We start from the raw sequence: 26763 nt of genomic DNA, 5'->3' as shown, positions 1-26763 counted from the left end.
AAGTCAAGAGGGGAGATAAGAGGAATTTAAAGTGTCTGGCACCTTTATCAAGAGCAAATACAGCCCAACTGCATATTAACATAAATCATCACAGTGAAGGCTTATTTCCCCAGTTCCTATTATCCAATACAACATGTACAGCTTCCAACAAAAAATTCCAAGGCACACCAAAAGGCAAGAAGAAATAGTCTAAGGAGAGAAAGTAAGTGTCAGAAACAGATATGACACTGATCGCCTAAAGAAAACAGAAGCAGAGGGAATATTCCTTAATTCATTCTATGAGGTTAGCATTACTTTAATACCAAAAGCAGAGAAAGATGGTACAAGAAACAAAAGCTACAGTCCATTATTTCTCATAAATATAGATGTAAAAATCCTCGACAAAATTTTACCAAATTGAATCTGACAATGTTTAAAAAGAATTATACACCATGACCAAGTGGTATTTATTCCAAGTAGGCAAAGCTGGTTCAACACTTGAAAATCCATCAATATAATCCACCAAATCAACAGACTACAGAATAAAAATCATATTATTATGCCAATTGACACAGAAAAGCATTTGATAAAATCCAACCCATTCATAATAAAAAAAATCTTTTTTTCAGCCAACTAGGAATGACGGAGAACTTCCCCAATTTGATAACATCTACAAAAAACATAAAGTTAACATAATATTTAATGGTGAAATAAATACTGATCACTTGCTCCCCAACACTAAAAACAAGATAAGGATTTCTCTCTCACCACTCAAATTCAATGTTATACAATAAGTACTAGCTAGTGGAATAAAACAAGAAAAAGAAATAAAAGGTGTACAGATTGAAACTGTCTCTATTCACGATGACAAGATATACTATGTAGAAAATCTCAAAGAATGATCAAAAAACTTCTGGAACTAATAAGTATAGCAAATCACAGGATATGAAGTTAATGCACAAAAGTCAATTACTTTCCTATATACATGCCAGCAATAAACAACTGGAATTTGAAACTAATAAGACAATACCATTTAAAGTAGCATCCTCCCAAAATGAAATACTTAGGTTTAAATCTAACAAAATATGTAGAGGACCTGTATACAGAAAACAATAAAACAGTAATTGTTTAAAAATGAAAGCATATCTAAATAAATGGAGCAATATTCCATGTTCATGGATTTGAAAACTCAATATTGTTAATTAGGATGTCAATTCTTCCAAACTTGATCTACAGATATAATGCAATCCCAATCAAAATACCAGCAAACTATTTTGTAGATGTCAACAAACTGATTCTAAAGTTTATATGGAAAGGCAAAAGACCTAGAACAACCAACACAGTACCAAAGAAAGAAGAGGAGAAGGAGGAACAGGAGGAGGAGGGGAAGAGGGGAGGAGGGGAAGAGATGCAGGAGGAGGAAGAGGAGAAAGAGAAAAAGGAGAGGGAGAGGAAGAAGGAGAAGAGGAGGAACCATGTTGGAGAACTAACCTTACTCTATTTCAAGACTTATTTTAAGGTCACAGTAATCAAAATAGCATCATCTCAGTGAAAGAATACATAGCACAATGGAACAGAATAAAGAGCCCAGACTAGACCTACACAAATATAGTCAACTGAACTTGGACAAAGGAACAAAGACAATTCAACAGAAAAAAGAACAGTCTTTCAATAAATGGTGCCAGAACAACTGGATGTCCCTATGCAAAAAATAAATAAACCTAGACACAGGTCTTACATTTTACATAAAAATTAACTCAAAATGTATAATAAAACTAAATGTAAGATGCAAAACTATAAAACTTCTTCAGGAAAACATAGGAGAAACTGCACAATGTTAGGTTTGGTGATAAGTTTTTTAACACAACACCAATAGCATGATCCACAAAAGAAAAAATTGATAAATTGGGCTTTGTTAAAATTAAAAGCTGCATTCTCTAAGAAAGACACTCTTAAGAGAATGAAAAGGCAAACCACAGACAAGGAGAAAATATTTGCAAAACATGTATTTGATTAAAGATTTGTATCCACAATATACAAAGACCTCTTAAAAGCCAACAAAAAAGCAAACACCTCAATGAAAAAAATGGGCAAAAGATCTGAACATCTCCCCAAAGAAAATATACAGATGGCAAATAAGTATATGAAAAGACTCTCAACATCATCTGTCATTAGGCAATTTCAAATTAAAACAACAATATGATACCACTAAACACATATTAGAATGACTAAAACCAAAAGCTGACAATACCAAGGACTGGTGAGGATATGGAGCAACAGGACCTCTCATTCATTGTTTATGGGAATGAAAAATGGTACAGCCACTTTGGAAGACACTTTGGCAGAGAGTTCAGCAGTTTCTAACAAAACTAAATGCAGCCCTACCATACAATTCAGCAATTGCACTTCTAAGTATTTTCCCAACTGATTTGAAAGCTTTATGTCCATGCAAAAATGCATGTGAAAGTTTATAGCTTTATTCATAATCAACAAGAACTGGAAGCAACCAAGATGCCTTCCATAAGCATAGATAAACAAACTGGTATATACATCAAATGGAATGTTATTCAGCAATAAAAAGAAAAGAGTTATCAAGCCACAAAAAGACATAGATGAATTTTAAATGCATATTGATAAGTGAAAAAAGCCAGTCTGAAAAAGCTATATACTGTATGATTCCAATCATATGACAGCCTGAAGAAGGTAAAATTATAGAAATGGTAAATAGATGAGTCGTTGCCAAGGACTCAGGGGGAGGAGATGATTATACAGGTATAGCACAAAGGATTACTTTTTAGGGTGGTAGAACTATTTTGTGTGATACTGTAATGGTGAATGCAAAATATTAAGCATTTGACAAAACCCATAGAACTTTATAGCAAAAAGAGCAAACTTCAATGTATGCAAAATTTTAAAAAATCAATCTAGGAGGTGGTAGGATCACAACAGAGAATGCAGGATGTGGCAAAAGAATCTAAATGTCTTATAAATATATGAAATACCCTCACTGATGTAGGTAGGGGAATAGGTTGGCAACCTAAGTAACTCTGGCAATGAATGGAGTCTGTAAGAGTAAAGGCAATAGGAACTGGACATAGCAGTGTAATAAAGTTGTTTCTCTTTGGATTATGGGTTAACACTTCTGAAAGCACTGTATGTGTATGCCAGAAGTGAAAATTTAAGTAAATGGATGACAGATGGGGGGAGTGGGACCTTAGAGATAAGGAAGGGAAGAAAACTAGAATGATCCATGAAATAATAGAGTTGGAAACATCAGTATGAACTCACTGGATCAGCTTTATCATATAGATACAGTTGGTTACATATCCAAGTATTTTTAGATAGGTGTATATACATAGGTTAGAACACACACACATATCTCCTGTTCTTTCAGCTGAGAGAGCCCAGTAGGAGCACAATCAGTGCCCAGATCTTGCTTTTAAATACCATTCTTCAGAAAAAAACAGGGCTCCTGGGAGAAATGGCTGATTCTAGGACTGGGGCAGGAAATACACAAGATGAGCCTGGAGCATCCTATAGTATCAGAAAGTAAGGAGGTGCTTTAAAAAAGCCTAATAATAAATAACAATGATGTAGGTATGTCAAAGGGATCTAGGAACCAAATGAAAGAGCTCCCAATGGAACTTTGAGCAACAAAGCTGGAAAAATTTGAGCAACAAAATTAATAAAGTAATATTAGGTTATAACTTAAAATATAAAATATATACACATGAGCACTCATGAATCCATGCTGATGTAAGTGATTGAATGAATAATTAAGTTGGGGAGAACAGACAACTTTCCGCAGCAGAAGAATTCCAAATAATTTGTGCAGATATGCCACAGTCAAGGAGGTGGAGCCTAAAACCCCACCCCTTAAGTGTGGACTGTGAATATTGACTTCCTTCTTCCCTTCCTTTCCACAGTATATGGAAAGGGGGGAAAAGAGTAACTTTATGGAAGAATATGGGAGGGAGAGCTCGGGGAAGATGGCGGAAGAGTAAGACGCGGAGATCACCTTCCTCCCCACAGTTACATCAGAAATACATCTACAGGTGGAACAACTCCTACAGAACAACCACTGAACGCTGGCAGAAGACCTCAGACCTCCCAAAAGGCAAGAAACTCTCCACGTACCTGGGTAGGGCAAAAGAAAAAAGAATAAACAGAGACAAAAGAATAGGGACGGGACCTGCACCACTGGGAGGGAGCTGTGAAGGAGGAAAGGTTTCCACACACTAGGAAGCCCCTTCGCGGGCGGAGACTGCGGGTGGCGGAGGGGGGGAGCTTCGGGGCCGCGGAGGAGAGCACAGCCACAGGGGTGCGCAACGCAAAGTGGAGAGATTCCCACACAGACAGTCGGTGCCGACCGGCACTTACCAGGCCGAGAGGCTTGTCTGCTCACACGCCGGGGTGGGCAGGGCTGGGAGCTGAGGCTCCGGCTGCGGAGGTGGGATCCCAGGGAGAGGACTGGCGGCGTGAACACAGCCTGTGGGGGTTGGTGCACCACAGCTGGCCGGGAGGGAGTCCGGGGAAAAGTCTGGACCTGCCGAAGAGGCAGGAGACGTTTTCTTCCCTCTTTGTTTCCTGGTGCATGAGGAGAGGGATTGAGAGCGCTGCTTGAAGGAGCTCCGGAGACGGGCGCGAGCCACGGCTATCAGCGCGGACCCCAGAGACGGGCATGAGACGCTAGGGCCGCTGTTGCCGCCACCAAGAGGCCTGTGTGCAAGCACAGGTCACTATCCACACCGCCCCTCCCGGGAGCCTGTGCAGCCCGCCACTGCCAGGGTCCTGGGATATAGGGACAACTTCCCCAGGAGAACGCACGGCACGCCTGAGGCTGGTGCAACGTCACGCCGGCCTCTGCCGCCGCAGGCTCGCCCCGCCTCCATAACCCTCCCTCCCCTGGGCCTGAGTGAGCCAGAGCCCCCGAATCAGCGGCTCCTTTAACCCCGCCCTATCTGAGCGAAGAACAGACGCCCTCTGGCGACCTACACGCAGACGCGGGGCCAAATACAAAGCTGAGACCCGGGAGCTGTGCGAAAAAACAAGAGAAAGGAAAATCTCTCCCAGCAGCCTCAGGTGCAGCGGATTAAATCTCCACAATAAACTTGATGTACCCTGCATCTGTGGAATACCTGAATAGACAACGAATCATCCCAAACTGAGGAGGTGGACTTTGAGAGCAAGATTTACTATTTTTTCCCTTTTTCCTCTTTTTGTGAGTGTGTATGTGTATGCTTCTGTGTGAGACTTTGTCTGTATAGCTTGGCTTTCACCATTTGCCCTAGGGTTCTGTCTGTCCGTTTTTTGTTGTTGTTGTTTTACTTTAAAAAATATTTTTTCTTAATAATTATTTTTATTTTTTATTTTAATAACTTTATTTTATCTTACTTCATTTTATTGTATCCTTTCTTCCTTTCTCTCTTCCTTCCTTCCTTCCTTTCTTCCTTCCTCCCTCCCTCCCTCCCTCTCTCTCTCTCTCTCTTTCTTTCTACTTTTTCTCCGTCTTACTCTGAGCCCTGTGGATTAAAGGCTCTCGGTGCTGCAGCCAGGAGTCAGTGCTGTGCCTCTGAGGTGGGAGAGCCAACTTCAGGACACTGGTCCAAAAGAGACCTCCCAGCTCCACGTAATATGAAACGGCGAAAATCTCGCAGAGATCTGCATCTCAACACCAACACCCAGCTTCACTCAACAACCAGCAAGCTACAGTGCTGAACACCCTATGCCAAACAACTAGCAAGACAGGAACACAACCTTACCCATTAAAAAAGAGGCTGCCTAAAATCATAATAAGGCCAGAGACACCCCAAAACACACCACCAGACGTGGACCAGCCCACCAGAAAGACAAGATCCAGCCTCATCCACCAAAACACAGGAACTAGTCCCCTCCACCAGGAAGCCTACACAACCCACTGAACCAACCTTAGCCACTGGGGACAGACACCAAAAACAATGGGAACTACGAACCTGCAGCCTGCAAAAAGAAGACCCCAAACACAGTAAGATAAGCAACATGAGAAGACAGAAAAACACACAGCAGATGAAGGAGCAAGATAAAAATAGGAAAGAGGCAGACTACATGAAAAAGAATTCAGACTAATGATAGTAAAGATGATCCAACAGCTTGGAAATAGAATAAAGAGAGAAAATGCAAGAAACATTTAACAAGGACCTAGAAGAACTAAAGAGGAAACAAGCAATGATGAACAACACAATAAATGAAATTAAAAATACTCTAGAAGGGATCAATAGCAGAATAACTGAGGCAGAAGAACGGATAAGTAACCTGGAAGATAAAATAGTGGAAATAACTACTGCAGAGCAAAATAAAGAAAAAAGAATGAAAAGAGCTGAGGACAGTCTCAGAGACCTTTGGGACAACATTAAACGCACCAACATTCGAATTATAGGGGTCCCAGAAGAAGAGAAAAAGAAAGGGACTGAGAAAATATTTGAAGAGATTATAGTTGAAAACTTCCCTAATATGGGAAAGGAAATAGCTAATCAAGTCCAGGAAACAGAGTCCCTTACAGGATAAATCCAAGGAGAAACATACCAACACACATATTAATCAAACTGTCAAAAATTAAATACAAAGAAGACATATTAAAAGCAGCAAGGGAAAAACAACAAATAACACACAAGGGAATCCACATAAGGTTAACAGCTGATCTTTCAGCAGAAACTCTGAAACCCAGAGGGACTGGCAGGACATATTTAAAGTGATGAAGGAGAAAAACCTACAACCCAGATTACTCTACCCAGCAAGGATCTCATTCAGATTTGATGGAGAACTTAAAACTTTACAGACAAGCAAAAGCTGAGAGAGTTCAGCACCACCAAACCAGCTTTACAACAAATGCTAAAGGAACTTCTCTAGGCAAGGAACACAAGAGAAGGAAAAGACCTACAATAACAAACCCAAAACAATTAAGAAAATGGGAATAGGAACATACATATCGCTAATTACCTTAAATGTAAATGGATTAAATGCTCCCACCAAAAGACACAGACTGGCTGAATGGATACAAAAACAAGACCCATATATATGCTGTCTACAAGAGACCCACTTCAGACCTAGGGACACATACAGACTGAAAGTGAGGGGATGGAAAAAGATATTCCATGCAAATGGAAACCAAAAGAAAGCTGGGGTAGCAATTCTCATATCAGACAAAATAGACTTTAAAATAAAGACTACTAGAAGAGACAAAGAAGGACACTACATAATGATCAAGGGATCGATCCAAGAAGAAGATATAACAATTGTAAATATTTATGCACCCAACCTAGGAGCACCTCAATACATAAGCCAAAAACTAACAGCCATAAAAGGGGAAATCGACAGTAACACATTCATAGTAGGGGACTTTAACACCCCAATTTCACCAATGGACAGATCATCCAAAATGAAAATAAATAAGGAAACACAAGCTTTAAATTATACATTAAACAAGATGGACTTAAGTGATATTTATAGGACATTCCATCCAAAAACAACAGAATACACATTTTTTTCAAGTGCTCATGGAACATTCTCCAGGATAGTTCATATCTTGGGTCACAAATCAAGCCTTGGTAAATTTAAGAAAATTGAAATCGTATCAAGTATCTTTTCCGACCACAACGCTATGAGACTAGATATCAATTCCAGGAAAAGATCTGTAAAAAGACAAACACATAGAGGCTAACCAATACACTACTTAATAACCAAGTGATCACTGAAGAAATCAAAGAGGAAATTAAAAAATACCTAGAAACAAATGACAATGGAGACACGATGACCCAAAACTTATGGGATGCAGCAAAAGCAGTTCTAAGAGAGAAGTTTATAGCATTAGAATCCTACCGTAAGAAACAGGAAACATCTCAAATAAACAACCTAACCTTACACCTAAAGCAATTAGAGAAAGAAGAACAAAAAAAACTCAAAGTTAGCAGAAGGAAAGAAATCATAAAAATCAGATCAGAAATAAATGAAAAAGAAATGAAGGAAACGATAGCAAAGATCAATAAATCTAAAAGCTGGTTTTTTGAGAAGATAAACAAAATTGATAAACCATTAGCCAGACTCATCAAGAAAAAAAGGGAGAAGACTCAAATCAATAGAATTAGAAATGAAAAAGGAGAAGTAACAACTCACACTGCAGAAATACAAAGAATCAAGCTTGTAGAGTTACTACAAGCAACTCTATGCCAATAGAATGGACAACCTGGAAGAAATGGACAAATTCTTAGAAATGCACAACCTGCCGAGACTGAATCAGGAAGAAATAGAAAATATGAACAGACCAATCACAAGCACTGAAATTGAAACTGTGATAAAAAATCTTCCAACAAACAAAAGCCCAGGACCAGATGGCTTCACAGGCGAATTCTATCAAACATTTAGAGAAGAGCTAACACCTATCCTTCTCAAACTCTTCCAAAATATAGCAGAGGGAGGAACACTCCCAAACTCATTCTACAAGGCCACCGTCACCCTGATACCAAAACCAGACAAGGATGTCACAAAGAAAGAAAACTACAGGGCAATATCACTGATGAACATAGATGCAAAAATCCTCAACAGAATACTAGCAAACAGAATCCAACAGCACATTAAAAGGATCATACACCATGATCAAGTGGGGTTTATTCCAGGAATGCAAGGATTCTTCAATACATGGAAATCAATCAACGTGATACACCATATTAACAAACTGAAGGAGAAAAAACATATGATCATCTCAATAGATGCAGAGAAAGCTTTCGACAAAATTCAACACCCATTTATGATAAAAAACCCTGCAGAAAGTAGGCATAGAGGGAACTTTCCTCAACATAATAAAGGCCATATATGACAAACCCACAGCCAACATCATCCTCAATGGTGAAAAAATGAAAGCATTTCCACTAAAATCAGGAACAAGACAAGGTTGCCCACTCTCACCACTCTTATTCAACATAGTTTTGGAAGTGTTAGCCACAGCAATCAGAGAAGAGGAGGAAATAAAAGGAATCCAAATTGGAAAAGAAGAAGTAAAGCTGTCACTGTTTGCAGATGACATGATACTATACATAGAGAATCCTAAAGATGCTACCAGAACACTACTAGAGCTAATCAATGAATCTGGTAAAGCAGCAGGATACAAAATTAATGCATAGAAATCTCTGGCATTCCTATACAGTAATGATGAAAAATCTGAAAGTGAATTTAAGAAAACACTCCCATTTACCATTGCAACAAAAAGAATACAATATCTAGGAATAAACCTACCTAAGGAGACAAAAGACCTGTAGCCAGAAAATTATAAGACACTCATGAAAGAAATTAAAGATGATATAAATAGGGCCTCCCTGGTGGCGCAGTGGTTGAGAGTCCGCCTGCCGATGCAGGGGATACGGGTTCGTGCCCCGGTCTGGGAGGATCCCATATGCCGCGGAGCGGCTGGGCCCGTGAGCCATGGCCGCTGAGCCTGCGCATCCGGAGCCTGTGCTCCGCAACGGGAGAGGCCACAACAGTGAGAGGCCCGCGTACCGCAAAAAAATAAATAAATAAATAAAGATGATATAAATAGATGGAGAGATATACCATGTTCTTGAATTGGAAGAATCAATATTGTGAATATGACTCTACTATCCAAAGCAATCTACAGATTCAATGCAATCCCTATCAAGCTACCACTGGCATTTTTCACAGAACTAGAACAAAAAATTTCACAATTTGTATGGAAACACAAAAGACCCCAAATAGCCAAAGCAATCTTGAGAACGAAATATCGAGCTGGAGGAATCAGGCTCCCTGACTTCAGTCTATACTACAAAGCTACAGTAATCAAGACAATATGGTACTGGCACAAAAACAGAAATATAGATCAATGGAACAGGATAGAAAGCCCAGGGATAAACCCACACACATATGGTCACTTTATCTTTGATAAAGGAGGCAGGAATGTACAGTGGAGAAAGGACAGCCTCTTCAATAAGTGGTGCTGGGAAAACTGGACAGCGACATGTAAAAGTATGAACACTCCCTAACACAATACACAAAAGTAAGCTCAAAATGGATTAAAGACCTAAATGTAAGGCCAGACACTATCAAACTCTTAGAGGAAAGCATAGGCAGAACACACTATGACATAAATCACAGCAAGATCCTTTTGGACCCACCTCCTAGAGAAATGGAAATAAAGACAAAAATAAACACATGGGACCTAATGAAACTTAAAAGCTTTTGCACAGCAAAGAAACCATAAACAAGACCAAAAGACAACCCTCAGAATGGGAGAAAATATTTGAAAATGAAGCAACTGACAAAGGATCGATCTCCAAAATTTACAAGCAGCTCATGCAGCTCAATAACAAAAAAACAAACAACCCAATCCAAAAATGGGCAGAAGACCTAAAGAGACATTTCTCCAAAGAAGATATACAGGTTGCCAACAAACACATGAAAGAATGCTCAACATCATTAATCATTAGAGAAATGCAAATCAAAACTACAATGAGATATCATCTCACACCGGTCAGAATGGCCATCATCAAAAAATCTAGAAACAATAAATGCTGGAGAGGGTGTGGAGAAAAGGGAACACTCTTGCACTGCTGGTGGGAATGTGAATTGGTCCAGCCACTATGGAGAACAGTATGGAGGTTCCTTAAAAAACTAAAAATAGAGCTACCATATGACCCAGCAATCCCACTACTGGGCATATACCCTGAGAAAACTATAATTCAGAAAGCGTCATGTACCAAAATGTTCATTGTAGCTCTATTTATAATAGCCAGTAGATGGAAGCAACCTAAGTGTCCATCATTGCATGAATGCATAAAGAAGATGTGGCACATATATAAAATGGAATATTACTCAGCCATAAAAAGAAACGAAATTGAGCTATTTGTAATGAGGTGGATGGACCTAGAGTCTGGCATACAGAGTGAAGTAAGTCCGAAAGAGAAAGACAAATACCGTATGCTAACACATATATATGGAATCTAAGAGAAAAACAAAAAATGTCATGAAGAACCTAGAGGTTAAGATGGGAATAAAGACACAGACATCCTAGAGAATGGACCTGAGGATATGGGAAGGGGGAAGGGTAAGCTGTGACAAAGTGAGAGAGTGGCATGGACATATATACACTACCAAACGTAAAATAGATAGCTAGTGGAAGCAGCCGCATAGCACAGGGAGATAGCTCAGTGCTTCGTGACCACCTAGAGGGGTGGGATAGGGAAGGTGGGAGGGAGGGAGACGCAAGAGGGAAGAGAGATGGGAACATATGTATAACTGATTCACTTTGTTATAAAGCAGAAACTAACACACCATTGTAAAGCAATTATACTCCAATAAAGATGTTAAAAAAAAAAAAGAGTAACTTTATGGCATGAGAAATCTGAATACACAAGGAAATTTCTAAAATTCATTTTAAAAAGCCATAGCTGGTTATGGTTTTTTTCCCACACATACTTTTTTCTGGATATAAAGATCACCTTTCATATCTTTGAAAAGTACAGAATATCTGTGCACTTCTAAAAATGTTTTTCTAATGAAAGAAACAAAATATGCGAAACACAGCAACCTCTCCCACTGTCCCCACATTCTCTTAATACCCAAGCACACCCACAGAACAGTTGTAAACCCTAAAAGAAATGATCAACACCATGTGTCTCTAGATTCACCACTGAGTACTGAACTGGAAGGAAAAATTAATCTGGTCAAGGAAGAAATGCAATAAATATAAATCCGTTCCTTGCTTAAAAGAAAAGAATATTTTCATTTTAATATTTATCCAACCATTATTTAAAGAAAGTAAATTAAATTAGAAGGATTGGATTCCTTGAGCTTTTCTGCCTAGAAAATACATAATTTATTCAGCAATTTATAAAATGAAAATCTTAATGGATTAAAATATTCAGAATTGTGTATTTATCTTGGGAAACAGAATGCCCAGAAAAAGTTAGCAAATATGTATCACTGCCTGTGCTTTTCCTTTGTTGGATCAATTATACTCTTAAGATGAAATTTTCCATGAATTTTTATGACTTCCTATGGACAGACACACTGTTTAGTGTTGAAACTGTTACCCAGGTGGAATTTTAGTACATTCTGTCTCTTTCTAGGGAATGACTCAAACTGAGCCAGAAATCCAAACATAATGGAAGGAAAGATACTAAGAGATACTAAAAGAGGTCAGGCAGTAATATTATCTTTCATATCCTGCAGATTCTGTTTTCAGAGTTCTAGCTCCCTATTGAGTCCAGTGCCCTCAGACTAAAATATAAAGCCCACTTAGAGAAAGGTACTATAGTAGTAGTAGTAGTAATAGTTACTTTAGCTGATATTTCTTTAATACTTAGTATATGCCAGGCAATGCTGTAATCTTCAGCTGATAACATCCCTGAAGATTGTTATCGTCCCCATTTTACATCTTGGGAATGGAGAAGCAAAGAGATTAAGAGATTGGCCTAAATTCACACAGCTAGTGAGTGACTGAGCCAGGATCTGAAACCGGCAGCCCAGCTCCAGGACCCCACTACCTACCTGTCAAAGCACTGTGGTCATCAGACCTGAAACTGGCTTCTCATTCTGCCACTCTCTATTTAACCAAGCAGAGCTCCTCCAACGTGGCTCTTCAATGAGTCTATCACTGCCTACCCCTCAGGCTCTGATGGGAATTTGAGGAGATCAGGAAGGTGCCTTGCCACAGATTCAGGTCAATGGGAGGCATTTGATTACACTTAGACAGGCACAGAGATACAAAGATGCTTAAGACAGGTCTCCTGTCCTTGAGGAGCTCACCTTTGGGAGGAGAAGGGGACCTGTATTCCTTCACTGAGGACAGATGGAATTGTGTCCGTATCTCTTCCACAACTGTGTGCATCTTGGATCCGTTGCTTTGTTTTATGACTTCCTCACGAAGTGAAATGCAACTCTGGATCACTGACCTCCAGGCTTGTTCTTCTGCCTCTTGCCAACTGCACAGTTGGTAACAGCCTCCTAATCTGGTGAAAATATATTATGATTATGCAGTGCTTTAGGAAGACAAAAGATGGTGAACATCAAGACAGTAGGGCTCATCAGCTGCGGATCTCAGGCTTAATGGTGTTACACAGTGTTAAAAACAAGACAGTCAGGCCCAAAATGGAACCATTTATGCTAAGCCCCACATCAACAAACTGAGATTTACATTAATTACAGTTTTGGCTCTATCAGAAATGGAATCATAAACCAATCAGTCAGGAATCACCTGATAGCACTGGTTAGTAATCTGCCTGATAGACCCCTGCCATCCCCTAAAGGAAAGTAAACTTGAAATAACCAGCACACTTTATGGCTTAATATAACTTCCTTGTGCCTGCTCCCTTCTGCCTATAAAAGTCTTTCATTTTGTACCGTTCCTCAGAGGTCCTTTCTACTTGCTAGATTGGATGTTGCTTGATTCTAATGAAATAAACTCTTAAAAGTTTTAATATGCCTCAGCTTATCTTTTAACAACAGGAAATCTTATGATGCCACACAATGGGGAATCCATTCCCAATAAGGACTCTCAGAAAGGATTTTAAAATGTCCTTCTCAGCATTAGAAAACCTGAACACCAACTGTGACTGCAAGAGAGCTGGCCTCCATAAAGGTACACAAATACAGAACAGTGAGGATACAGAAGAGCTCAACATCATTAAAACAAGAACAAGAATTGTGCAGAACATACTGAAGCAAATAAAATTTTCCATCTAAGTTAATTGTTATTACAAAAGGCAGTAATAATTCATCTTTGATACCCTTTAGATTCTATTTGCAGAGTTCTAGCCCCCTCCCATTTATTAAGCCCAGTGTATTCATACTAAAGTATAAAACCCACACTTAGAAAAAAGCAGTGTAGCAATAATTATAGTAATGGTTATTTAAATGATATTGTTAAGCACTTAGTATGTGCCAGGTAATACTGTAAGCCCATTTAAGCTGATAACAGCCCTATGAGATAAGTAGTATTATTATCATTCTCATTTTACATCTTAGGAGTGACAACACAGAGGAATCTAGTACATAAACTACATACAGTAAGGCAGGGCCTTTGAAAGAGATTTCAGTGATTTGATACAGTTTTATAAGGAGGAGCAAAGAGACTTTCAAAGAGAATCACTCGGTGAGCATTCATTTTTTCTTTTGTCTGGGTTGCATGGATCAGAAGAGAAACCCACAATGTTAAAGGAAGGATACCATGGTTAGTTAGTAAAAATACAATAGTTTTAGGGAATTCCCTTACTGTCCAGTGGTTAGGACTCTGTGCTTTCACTGCTGAGGGCCTGGGTTCGATCCCTGATCAGGGAACTAAGATCCCACGAGCCGCGGGCATGACCCCCAAAAATAAAAAGTACAATAGTTTTGCACAGTTTACAAGACTTTAGAGGGAAACAATAAAAAAGGAGGAGACCACAAAGCATTTGTGGTCCTGGGCTCTTGAGCTGAAAGGAGGCTAATAAAAAGGACAGAGAATTCAGTGAAGCTGAAATTAGACAGTGGCACCCTGTCGTGTGCCAACGTTAACATTTGAAGATACAGATGCAGATGAAGTAATCAGAAATCAAGGCAGAGTCTCAAATGCCACTTTGGCAAAAGACCAGGACATGATTTGGGAAAGCTTCTGCTGAACACAAAGTATAGGATCATAGGGGGATAGTCGAGGTGTGCAAATAAATAGGATTGGGTAGGACAGGTATATTCAGAACCTCATAGGTAGTACAGACTGTTGTTTTCTGAATAGGTCAAAACCAGTGTGAATAAACGTGGAATGATAGTAAATATATATGTTGGTCTCTGCCTCTGTTCCTGACACAGAACTCCTAAGGCTGTTATAATTTCCTGAGGGATAGGAGGGTCTGACATGGAGCCCCTAAATCCCTTGGAATTTCCTCAGTAATAGAAATGGCTTTTGTTCTAACAGTGACTCTTTGTGGGCTCTTGGATGGGGGCTGATTACCCGAAAGCCCAAGCCACGATATCAAGGCAGCTGAAGAGCTGTCATCCAAGTGGTTTTGCAGGTGATGTCAGGGTGTGGAGGACATGTAACGAGGCCATAAGAGTCTCTCCTGGCCATGCCAAAATAACATGGTATAGTATTGAAGAGGGCTTAGACTCTTACATCTGCTGGAGGGAGCTCAAGCCAGTGAAGTTTATGATAACTACTGTTGCTTTAACTTTACTTATGCCTTTAGAATTATGATGTCTGAAACGCTTTAAACTATATATTTGGAAGGATGTGTACCAAAATGATAATAACGGCTGTTTTTGGATGATAGGGATTATGAATAACTTATTTTCTTCCTTTATCCTTTTTAATTCCCCCAAATGTCCTGTAATTAAATTATATATTATAATATGATTAGCAAACAAACACACAATGTCATTTAAAAAAAAAAAAAAAGAAAAGATACTCTTGGGGCTTCAGTCAGTGCCATTCAAACACACCCAAAAGATAGTAAGCCTTCTCAAGAAATAATCTCACAACTTCAAGTTCAGAGTATAACAAAGAAAACCTAAGAACTTGGAGACCCAAGAGTGGGAGGACAATTCTTCCCAGGAAAATCTACTTCTCTTCATTTATCACCAAAATCATCAGCAACATCAGCAAACATCATCTCAGACGTCCAAAAAGCAAAGAAATTGGAACTAATTGTATTGAATTCAAGGCTTTGAAAAATTTTTACATATGTAAAATATAATACACAGTCCATTTGATGTGCTGTCTATGGTTTGAATTACTGTAAATGTGTAGACATAGATAGCTACACATAGGGATGTAAATACAAAACATACACATATACATGAAGTATACATAGGCTTAGATGTACGTATACATTTATTAGAGATCTCAGAATCATACTTGAGACCCACTCTTATATTTTCCAGTATATCCTCTTTAGTTCCTTAACTCCAACTTAACACATCCCCCAAATTTTCAGAATCCTAATCTTAAATTTCAGGAAGGAATTATTAAACAGTCCAGTCACTAGACAATTTTCACTTCTTTTTATGTCTGTTATGTATTCATAATAGAACAGGTGGTGTGCAGAGTTCAGGAAGATTTAAGAGAAAGAATATAAGTTTTATTTAAAACACCAAAAAGATTTACAGCCAAATAAATAGCTGAAGGAAAATTATTAAATATACTGCATATTATATTTAGCAATTTAGATAATAAATTTAAGGTAGTTAAATTTCCTACTTTGAAAAATCTACAATTTTAAAATACATCAGCAAATGATATTTAATAATAAAATTTTATTTGCAAATGAATTTTGTGAAGCACACATCATATTAAAAATCAGGGCTTCCCTGGTGGCGCAGTGGTTGAAAGTCCGCCTGCCGATGCAGGGGACACGGGTTCGTGCCCCGGTCCGGGAAGATCCCAGATGCCCCGGAGCGGCTGGGCCCGTGAGCCATGGCCGCTGAGCCTGCGCGTCCGGAGCCTGTGCTCCGCAACGGGAGAGGCCACAACAGTGAGAGGCCCACGTACCAAAAAAAAAAAAAAAAAAAAAAAAATCACCTATTATCTTATAGCTTAATACAAAATGCATTAGTGTTGATCTCTGTTTATATTACTTATATGATATAGCTATAGATTAATCCATAATTCATAAGGAAAAGTAGTCCCAGTCAATATCAATAACTAAAACTTTTCTACAATTCCTAAAAGATAATATATATTTATGGATTATACTACACAGATATTTATTTAAATAAAATACCCTCAAAACATGCTATTCATCTCAAGTTCAACTGTATATCACATATAAATAAAGAATGGATTTTAGGTACAAGTTCTCTACACAATAATCTTACTACAGTCACAGGACAAAGAAAAACCCAGGACAACTACATTTCACAACTCTGGGGCACACTCACACAGCAACAATGGACAAATGTCACATGAAAATTTTTATAGAGGTGGTCAGTAATTGTTTTCTGAAGGATAAAACAGAATAACATCCTCTAGTTTAACCTCTGTAGATACTATTTTCCCCTCTTCCCATCACTGACTGCTTATTTTGTGTCTCATTAGCTAATTGACCATTTTCTCTGGTATTTAATAAGATTCCACTCTGTTTCTGGCAAAGCATTTGTGCTAATAATTTCTGGCTCAAGTTCTTTCTATAGCCTCATATGAATGATGACTTGTTGCTTTGCTAAGAGCTCATTTGCTGGATTGTGATTTTGGTTCAAGAAGAATTAACATTTTGCAAAACAGATGGTGGATAATAATTCACCACACCTTGAAAATTTCAATGCTGCTGCTGCTGGAAGGAAAGCCAGGTTCATTTGACAGGTGTTCCACTGCACTCGCTATTGTTTGAGGTAATATAAAACTTCCCTCTCCTGTATGCCTTGAATTTTTTGCAAAATTTGTAATACCCTAAATGCTTTCTGAGTTGGGGACAGCATCTTCCTGTAGGGCAAGTCTTTCTGTGTGAATCCAAAAAAAAAAAAAAAAGGCAATCTCTGGTCCTGTCCATCACTTCTTTGGTGAGAGAGAAAATTACATAATTTTTGCTAACTTTAAAAATACTCTTTGCCAAATCAAATCCAGGGCTTAAAACTACATTTCTAAAGCATGCATTCTGACTCAGCAACTAAGAATAAGACTGAAAATTTTCTTTTTTAAAAAGATCAACTAGGGCTTCCCTGGTGGCACAGTGGTTGAGAGTCTGCCTGCCGATGCAGGGGGACACGGGTTCATGCCCCGGTCTGGGAGGATCCCACATGCCGCGGAGTGGCTGGGCCCATGAGCCATGGCCGCTGAGCCTGTGCGTCCGGAGCCTATGCTCCGCAACGGGAGAGGCCACAACAGTGAGAGGCTCGCGTACCGCAAAAAAAAAAAAAAAAAGATCAACTAAACAGGCTTCCACAGCTATACAGTTGTTTACAAATTCACATACTCAAAGGAGTTACACTACTATGCTTTAAGCAGACTAAGGGTAGGTGGAAATTTGACCTCAATGTTACCTTTTGAGGATCTATTCTCTCCTGGGCACTGTGCGCAGCCCATGATGAAGAGGCACATCTAGGAGGAAAACTTCCTCCAGAATGATGCAGAAAAAGTGACAGGCTAGAAGGGTCCAGCATTATCAAAGAAAGAAGATTAAGACTACATACAATTTGATTTGTTTTTATGCTTAAAAAGTCCTTCCCGGGCTTCCCTGGTGGCGCAGTGGTTGAGAGTCTGCCTGCCGATGCAGGGGACACGGGTTCGTGCCCCGGTCCGGGAAGATCCCACATGCCGCAGAGCGGCTGGGCCCGTGAGCCATGGCCGCTGAGCCTGCGCGTCCGGAGGCTGTGCTCCACGATGGGAGAGGCCACAACAGTGAGAGACCCGCGTACAGCAAAAAAAAAAAGTCCTTCCCATTGTGATTTTGGAATTCAACTATGAAGATTAAGAGGTGAACCTCGCAGAGGTAAAAAGCAAACTCTAAGAATGCAAACCATGTACTCTAAGGACATATACAGGAATAAAATTCTTGAAGCAAATAAAGGAGCATCTGTGGCAAAAAGCCAGGTATTTATCCTCCAACTCCCCTCCTCCAGGGGGGTATTCTGAGGGGTGTTCTACACTGTACCCCAGAGCTTGCAATACAATTAAATCCCAGTGGTAAATTGATTGACTCACCTTATGCTTCCTTCCTTCTCTTGCCTATCTCATGTCCCCACTCCCTTGTCAGTCCTTCCTTGGATCATCTCCAAAGAAACTACTTTCACACAAATCCTTGTCTCAGTGTCTGCTTCTGAGGAAACCCAACCTAAGATGATACGTGTGTCCGTGAGTCCCTCTGAACTATAAAAACACCCTATTTCTCCATTTTCTACTGTGATAGGCAGTGAAGAATAAGAAGCAGTATAAAACTCAGTCTGAGAATATAAAAGGGCTCTAGTCCTCCTGAAAAGGGGCTATTTAGTATAGATGGAGGTCAACTTCATCCATACTATGTATTAGTTTCCTAGGGCTACAATAACAAATAACCACAAACTTAGTGGCTTAAAACAACAGAAATGTATTTGCTCACTGTTCTGAAACATGGATGTCTAAGACGCTCCCTCTGAAGCCTCTAGGAAAGGAGCCTTCCTTGCCTCTTCTAGCTTCTGGTGACTCCTAGCAATCCTTGACATTCATTGGCTTGCTGCTGCATCACTCCAATCTCTGCCTCTGTCTTCACATGGAGTTCTCCCATGTATGTCTCTCTTGTATCTTCACATGCATTCTTGTAAGGACACCACTCATGGGATTTAGCACCCTGCTCCCGCCCCAGTCCAGTATGATTTCTTCTTAACTTGATTACATCTATAATGACCCTATTTCCAAATAAGATCACTTTCAGATACAGGAGGTGTGGATTTGAAAATATCTTTTGGGGGGTACAGTTCAACCCACAACATGCCATATCTACCAGCTTAACAGAAAATCAAGTCAGAAAAATCCTTACTCAGAAAAATCAGTTGTCAGAAATCCAGAAGTCCAATATGCAGATCAAGTCTAACATAGGCACTTTAAAAGATGCACCTGAGTTTAAAGAAGAACATCCTCAGCATCCCAAGGATTTCCAAAATGTAAATTCCCTACTCACTCATATATATTAAACATGATGATGATGATGATGACAGCAATGATGATGATGATGATGATGAAAATAATGATGGTGGTGATGATAGTTCTAAAAATCTACTCCAGTCAGGAATATAGCTTATGGCACAGCTAGAATATACAGAAAACTCATGGCCAATTCTTTATACTTAAAACTGTGTCTTATTTTACTTTCTAAGCTAGTTATAGTTCATAGTATTTTTGCTTTGAGAATTCAGTGGCTGCCTTGGATCTCTATTCCTCTCTCCCCTGAAAATAGTAAAAGTAATTTTGACATGACAGTGTCTTCCCTAGATGAGGTGAGAGCCAAAAGTAGCAGTTCATCAATCCCTCACAGTCCCTTAACTTAGCTAAATCCTGTTTCTCTCACTCTGAGAAATGCAAACAGCCAGGAAGAAAGCAGCCCATGACCTTTTCACCATCAGTCCCTTGAAATGAGTGCATCCCTTGTAAAAGGCAATCCCTTTCTCATCTTTATAAGCACATCTGGTTTCCAAATTAAATACTCCCAAGTTCTTGAGTAATTCACAAACCAGTGATGACATCTGAGCCACATAAACTTACATTCAGCTTTTTTGATGCAATTTCTTTTTTTTTTTTTTTTTTGCGTTACACAGACCTCTCACTGTTGTGGTCTCTCCCGTTGTGGAGCACAGGCTCCGGATGCGCAGGCTCAGCGGCCATGGCTCACGGGCCCAGCCACTCCACAGCATGTGGGATCCTCCCGGACCGGGGCACGAACCCGCGTCCCCCGCATCGGCAGGCGGACTCTCAACCACTGCGCCACCAGGGAAGCCCGCAATTTCTCTTTTGATTACTAATGAGAAAGCATTGAAAAAGAAAGGGAAGGTTATTGAATAACCAGAGCGAAATGTTCATCGCTAATTATCTGAAAGCGCAAAGATCCAGCATCCTGATTAGCGCAGGCCTGGAAAAAGCACAAAGTAAAAACTGGATGTTTATTCTTCAATTAGAGAGCAGAATAATTATGGCTTCCCAGATATCCTGGCAAGCAACTCTTCAACTTCATCACTCCTTGAGCAGAAAAGTAATTTAAAAGACGAAGAAGTGCTCATTTAGTGTCTAGGAACATACCATCAAAATGCTCTAGTGTGGAAGGCACTCCTGACTTTTTTCACCGTTTATCTCTTAACCAAATCAGTCTCCTGCTGAGATAAAAACAAAAACGGCTGTTCACAAAATTATATATGCAGTGCTATCTCAACTATTTAAAAATGTACATAACATTTTTAGAAGAAAAGAAAATATTTTAGAGGAAAACAACAAAACGCTGACTGTGGTCATCTTTGAGGATGCAATTATGAGTGCTTTATTACTTTCTTTTCGATATTTTTGTGTTTTCCAAGTTTTCTACAATGAGCATATATTGTTAGGATTTTATCATTAGTGGTTTAATATGTGTTTAATGCTTATAACATACATGACACTATGCCAAGAAAATTGCACATGTTATTTTATATAATTCTGACTGAAAGGGGGAATAAAGAACCTATGTAGGAAGTATTAACCCTATTAGGTAACTTGCCAAGGATCACTTAGCTGATATATGGTAGAGTCTGGATTCAAATCCAAGTCTACATAATTTAATTCTGTCCCCCATGTATTGTTTTCATAATCAGAGAAAAGGGGCTATTCTAAAAACAGTATCTGTTAAAAAAAATTCAACTGCATAAACTTTAAAGATCTTATTCAACAATTTAAAGCTTTATTCAACGATTCACAAATCGGGCAGCATCCAGTCTAGCAGACAGAAAGGAGCTCTGAAGGGTTGTACAAAATAAAAGACTTTAACAGGCAGAAGGGATTAGGAATAAGGAAGTTATACAAGGCAAAAAAAAAAGGATTGGTCCCTGCAAGGTTACTTTCCTTTAGGGGATGGCAGGTGCTGATCAGGCAATTCCTACTGGTTTACTGGTTTAAGATTCCATTTCTGGGAGAGCTGAAACTATAATTAAGTCTGGGTTTGGTGATGTGTGGCTTAGCATAAGTGACTCCATTTGGGGCCTGTTGTGTTACTTTTAACAGTACCTGAGATAGCAAAAATAGTGGAATCAACATGTATAAAACAAGCTGCCTAAAATGCAAATAAAACAATACACCTAGAGAGGATAAAAATCTGTAAAAATAATTTATCTCAGGTTTGCACAATGTCAATTACCAGATATTCAGTGGTCTTACAGTATGAAAATGCATATTACCACCTACACACTTGATACAGTGCCTGGAAATCAATAGTCATCACAGGTAGGTTCCGCAAGTCTTTGAAGAGGGCAGCACAATGACCTAAGTCTGAGCCAATCTCCACCACTTACAAAGCTTTATGACCTCAGTCCGTTTATTTGTTCTTTCTGAGATTCCATGTTTCCATTTGTTCTTTCAATTAGCCATTAATTCAACACATATTTCTCGTATGCCTAGTATGCCAGGCATTATGCTCGGTCCCAGGGTGAGTGCAGTGTCCTCGGTACTGCACCTATGACTAAAGATAATAATGCTTGCTTCAGGTGGGGTTGTCACTAGTACCACATGAAACAAAGTGTCTGACACAACACTTGACATGTGGAACGAGCACAATAAGTTTTACCGCTGGTATAGTCTCAGTTTTTCCAGCTATAAAATGGAATTTATCTTATCCAACTTGGCTGGATGTGAGAGTATTGATCCCCATAATCCTTTAATTATACATTTGCCCCCGTCCAGAAAAACACCTTGATTTTTAAAAGATGCTTCAGAGAAATGGAGATCGGAGGATAAGATGAGAATATAGATATTTTATACAAGGATTGCAATAGATTAAATTCCACTTACTTTAAAATGTTTCATTTTGACTATCAAAATTTGCAATGCCATATTTATAACCCCCTGTCAAAACTGAGACTTCACTAGGAAAACTCGAAGAATATTTATTAGGCAGGTTCTTATGATCTTAGTTTCTATGATATAAGAAGTTAAGGGAAAAGTTTGATAAGAACTATGTTAAGTAAGTTCCTTTTTTAAAAGGTTTTCAGATAGACATCTTGAGATCTAAGTCAAAGTAAGTTCCTTCCCTAGCCAGAAATATGTTCGTGTACGTGTGTCAAACGATATATATTTCCTGTGATGTACATTCAGTACCTTGTGAGCATGACATTTGAAGATATATCAAGGAATTTACATTGATTTTCTCTAATACTCCAAGCACGCCTTCTAGAAAAGTTAGACATCTCCTCCATCAGCCACTGAAGCTAGGAAACATTAGGCAGTGTACCAAGTTATACTAGTAAGTGTCAATAGTAAGTGTCAAGGCCTGAATGTGACCCCGATTGTCTAACTTCAAAAATTAACCTTTTTTGATAACGCCACACCCAAGCTCCAGCAACAGAAAATTCATTACTGCCCAAAGCAGTTCCTTTTTTCTTTTAAAAGCTCTTACAATTCAGAGTTCCTTCTAACATTGAGCTGAAATCTAGCCCCTTCTAGTAGTCACCATTAGCTCTAGTTTCACCCCATTGTTAAATTAGTTAAGCTAATTCCTCTTCTGCTTGAAAGCTCTTCAAATATTCGGAAGCACCTTTCATTTCACCCCTTCTCCTCTACCAAGTTTTACTTTCTGCAAAACTGAAGAGCCCCATTTTCCCACTGCTCCTTAGATTACATTGTTGTGAGTCCCTGCATTCTTCCTACGCGGTTCCACTAATCATAGTCTCATTTGTTTATATCACTTTTAAAATGTGATGCAAAGAGCTGAAGACAATACCACAGGTGTGGTCTGAAGAGTACAGAGTTGGATTTCATTATTGCCATCCTTGTCCTAGATATTATACTTCTATTTATGTAGCTCAATAGCAAATTAGCTATCTTATTCCAGCTACTTCATGCTGCTGATTCACATAGTATTTGCTGTAATTATTATACTGAAGCTTCCAGGTCTTTTTCACATGTGCAACTATGAACCCACATTTTCAACATTCTATTCCTGTGTCTTGCTAACATGACTTTTTCTGTTAAGCTACACCTCAGTTCTTTCTTTAACCTACAGGAAATCACTATCACCAAATGCTCATTCTGGTGCTGCTAAAGTTCTAGACTACTGCTTTCTAAACAAGGCTAGCTTCACGGACATGTGTTTGCAAAGTCCCACACTCAGATGGGTCCCTCACTCAGTTTAATGCTCTCCTGTCACCATCTAGAAATTCTTAACAATTTTATTTACTTATTAAATTTTTAATTTATCTAAATGTAGAATGACATTAAATAGTAAGTTAAAAAAATATCATGACAAGTCAAGATAGAGACCACAGAAGAAAGAACAAAGCTTTATATTTTGGCATGTTTAATAGCCCTTTTACTTGCTTTTTGAAAAAGGGGTCTCACATTTCCATTTTGCACAGGGCCCTGTGCAAAATACTACAGCTGGCCCTGTTCCCAGGGTGGATGTTCAAAATACTTAACAATAAGTACAGCATGGGCCCCACTTATTGGAAAGGTACCTAACCAATCAGAAATTGGTGCTAATTGGTATGTAGAACTGCAGCATACCAGTTGAATAGTGGCCTTGCTGCTTTCTGTTGAGGTGACACAGTTTCCTAGAGAAGCATGTGACATTATAGAATCCCTTGATGTACACTCAACTACCTCAGGCCTGAGACATCAGTCCTGCTTTCTCTCTCCCCACTTAACTGTCTCCAAACTGCCCCATCTCATCAAATTATCTTTGTTCATTCCTTGTTCTGAACTTGAAAGATAAACAAACAAAAAACATTATTTCCAAGAAATAATGAAAGTGAAAATTCTATTAGAAGCTTGCAAAAGTTCTGGAAATCATTAGCTGATTTACCATTTCCCATAGAGACCATACCAATGTCAGACCTGTTGCATTTTTCATTTCTTAACTTCATGCCTTGAACGATTTCTGGTAGAAGAACCTTGGGGCACTAGATGCTCTTCTAAAGACAAGGGGAGGGGTAATAGTTAAAAAAGTTTTCAGGGACTTCCCTGGTGGTCGAGTGGTAAAGAATCCGCTTCCAATGCGGGGGGCACAGGTTCGATCCCTGGTCTAGGAACTAAGATCCCACAAGCCATGGGGCAACTAAGCTCACGCGCCACAACTACTGAGCCCGTGTACCTCAACTAGAGAGAAGCCTGCATGCTGCAACAAAGAGCCTGAGTGATGCAACTAAGACCCGATGCAGCCAAAAATAATTAATTAATTAATTAAATATATATATTTTAAGTATTCATACATCAGTCCTCTGATGAAGGTCACAGAACTTTGCCTTCCAAAAGTACTCATCATTATTGGTGTTATTGCATATAGAGATTTGGGAACGTGCAGTTGAAATGCAATTATAACAAGGAAATTCTCTGATTCTTCTTCTTTCTGAAGTAAGTATAATCTCAGTATCCAGTGCCATTTCCTCATTGACCAATAAATACTCACTCACTCACCTGCCCTGACTTCCATCCTGGTCCTGTCCAGGCCTTAGACAACAACCACATTGAAAAGTCAGATTATCATCACTCTTTATGTATATCCTCATCTGTAACATTTCCTCAACTAATACCCCACTTCCTAAAACATCCTCCCCTCTCTCTTCTATATGCCCCATATATCTTTAAGGTTTTAGTTAAAGTTCCATTTCTCTGTGAAATTCTTCTCCTCTCCACTACTAAGTTTCCTGCACTACTCTTTTCAGACTTTCTATTCTAAAGGCCTTATGTCTCAATATCTTAATAAGATCCAATGTATCTGTTTCATAATTAGAGAGCATCCATAGTTCAAGTACAGTGAAGGCTGATTAAAAAATTTCTAGTCATGTACATCTACAAAAGATTAAAATCTATTCAATATGACAGAAAGAACATTAGCTCTGAGTTTAAATTCCACTTTTCCTATTTTCTAGTATGTTATCTTTGAAAATTCCTTTACCTTTATGAACATATATGTTTATTTGTAAAATGATAATACCCACCTGGTAGGGGTGTTACATGACAATCAATACGTACAATACCTGGCATAGAGCAAGCACTTACTAAATAATAGCTATCAGTATTTGAAAGCACTCTACCACAACTTGCCTGATTATTCATCATTTCAATTCAAGTCAGTACTAAAAATAGATAGGGCCTCCCTGGTGGCGCAGTGGTTGAGAGTCCGCCTGCCGATGCAGGGGATACGGGTTCGTGCCCCGGTCTGGGAGGATCCCATATGCCGCGGAGCGGCTGGGCCCGTGAGCCATGGCTGCTGAGCCTGCGCGTCCGGAGCCTGTGCTCCGCAACGGGAGAGGCCACAACAGTGAGAGGCCCGCGTACCACAAAAAAAAAAAAAAAAAAAAAATAGATAATGTTTTCTACCACCAACCAATTTTGTGGGAGATAAATAAATAAATAAGTCTGATGCTTAGGAAGGCCATTATAAGAGAATAATATTTGTTAGTGAAACAGAGAACATGTTGGTGAGAGCTAAAATGAAAACAATGGCTCAGGAGACTAGAAATAGATGTGTGGGTATATTAAGAGAGTACAATATGTCCTGGGGTATCAAGAGGGACCTCATGGTTTCTTGGTCCCCACAGGAAGAAAGATATAAAATAACCTGTATTTCTTCAGAGGGTCCCTTGAGGAATATCTTGAATGCCCCACTCCTGCTGGCCAGGCATTCAAAACCCCTACTGGTCTGGTGCAGATTAAAAATTATAGGACACAGATGAGATTTATGTGACAGCCTCATGCCTCATTTTTCTCACCCCAGTGACCTTAGTTCCCAGAATGCCATTTTTTGTAAAGTGTATCAACACTAGAGAATTTAACAGGTTGTCTTCATTTTGCTTATTTCTCCAAAATCCTACTCTACAAACTTTTTGGCCTTTCAGCTGCAGAAATTATTTCTCAGGGATACATAAAAATGTCAGTATTACCAGGCGGTCTGATGATGCACGACACACTTCTTGCTAGAGCAAAGGCGATGAGGAAGGTATTGCTTTGAATCAAACACTGACACAGGGCCAAAAATTATGGCATGTAATACATTCGCCAATGGAATAGGTTACAAATGTGTGGGGAGTTGTGATGATGCATATATGAGATATGTATCACACATCGGGAAAGCCAAGCCAAACTGTAAGGTGAGAACTTGAAGAACCTCTCAAAATTGTGCTCACGTT

Source organism: Hyperoodon ampullatus (genome assembly GCF_949752795.1).
Source record: "Hyperoodon ampullatus genome assembly, chromosome: 3".
Lineage (NCBI taxonomy): Eukaryota > Metazoa > Chordata > Mammalia > Artiodactyla > Ziphiidae > Hyperoodon > Hyperoodon ampullatus.
The sequence above is the reverse complement of the archived record's forward strand: the minus strand, read 5'-3'. Positions refer to the sequence as shown.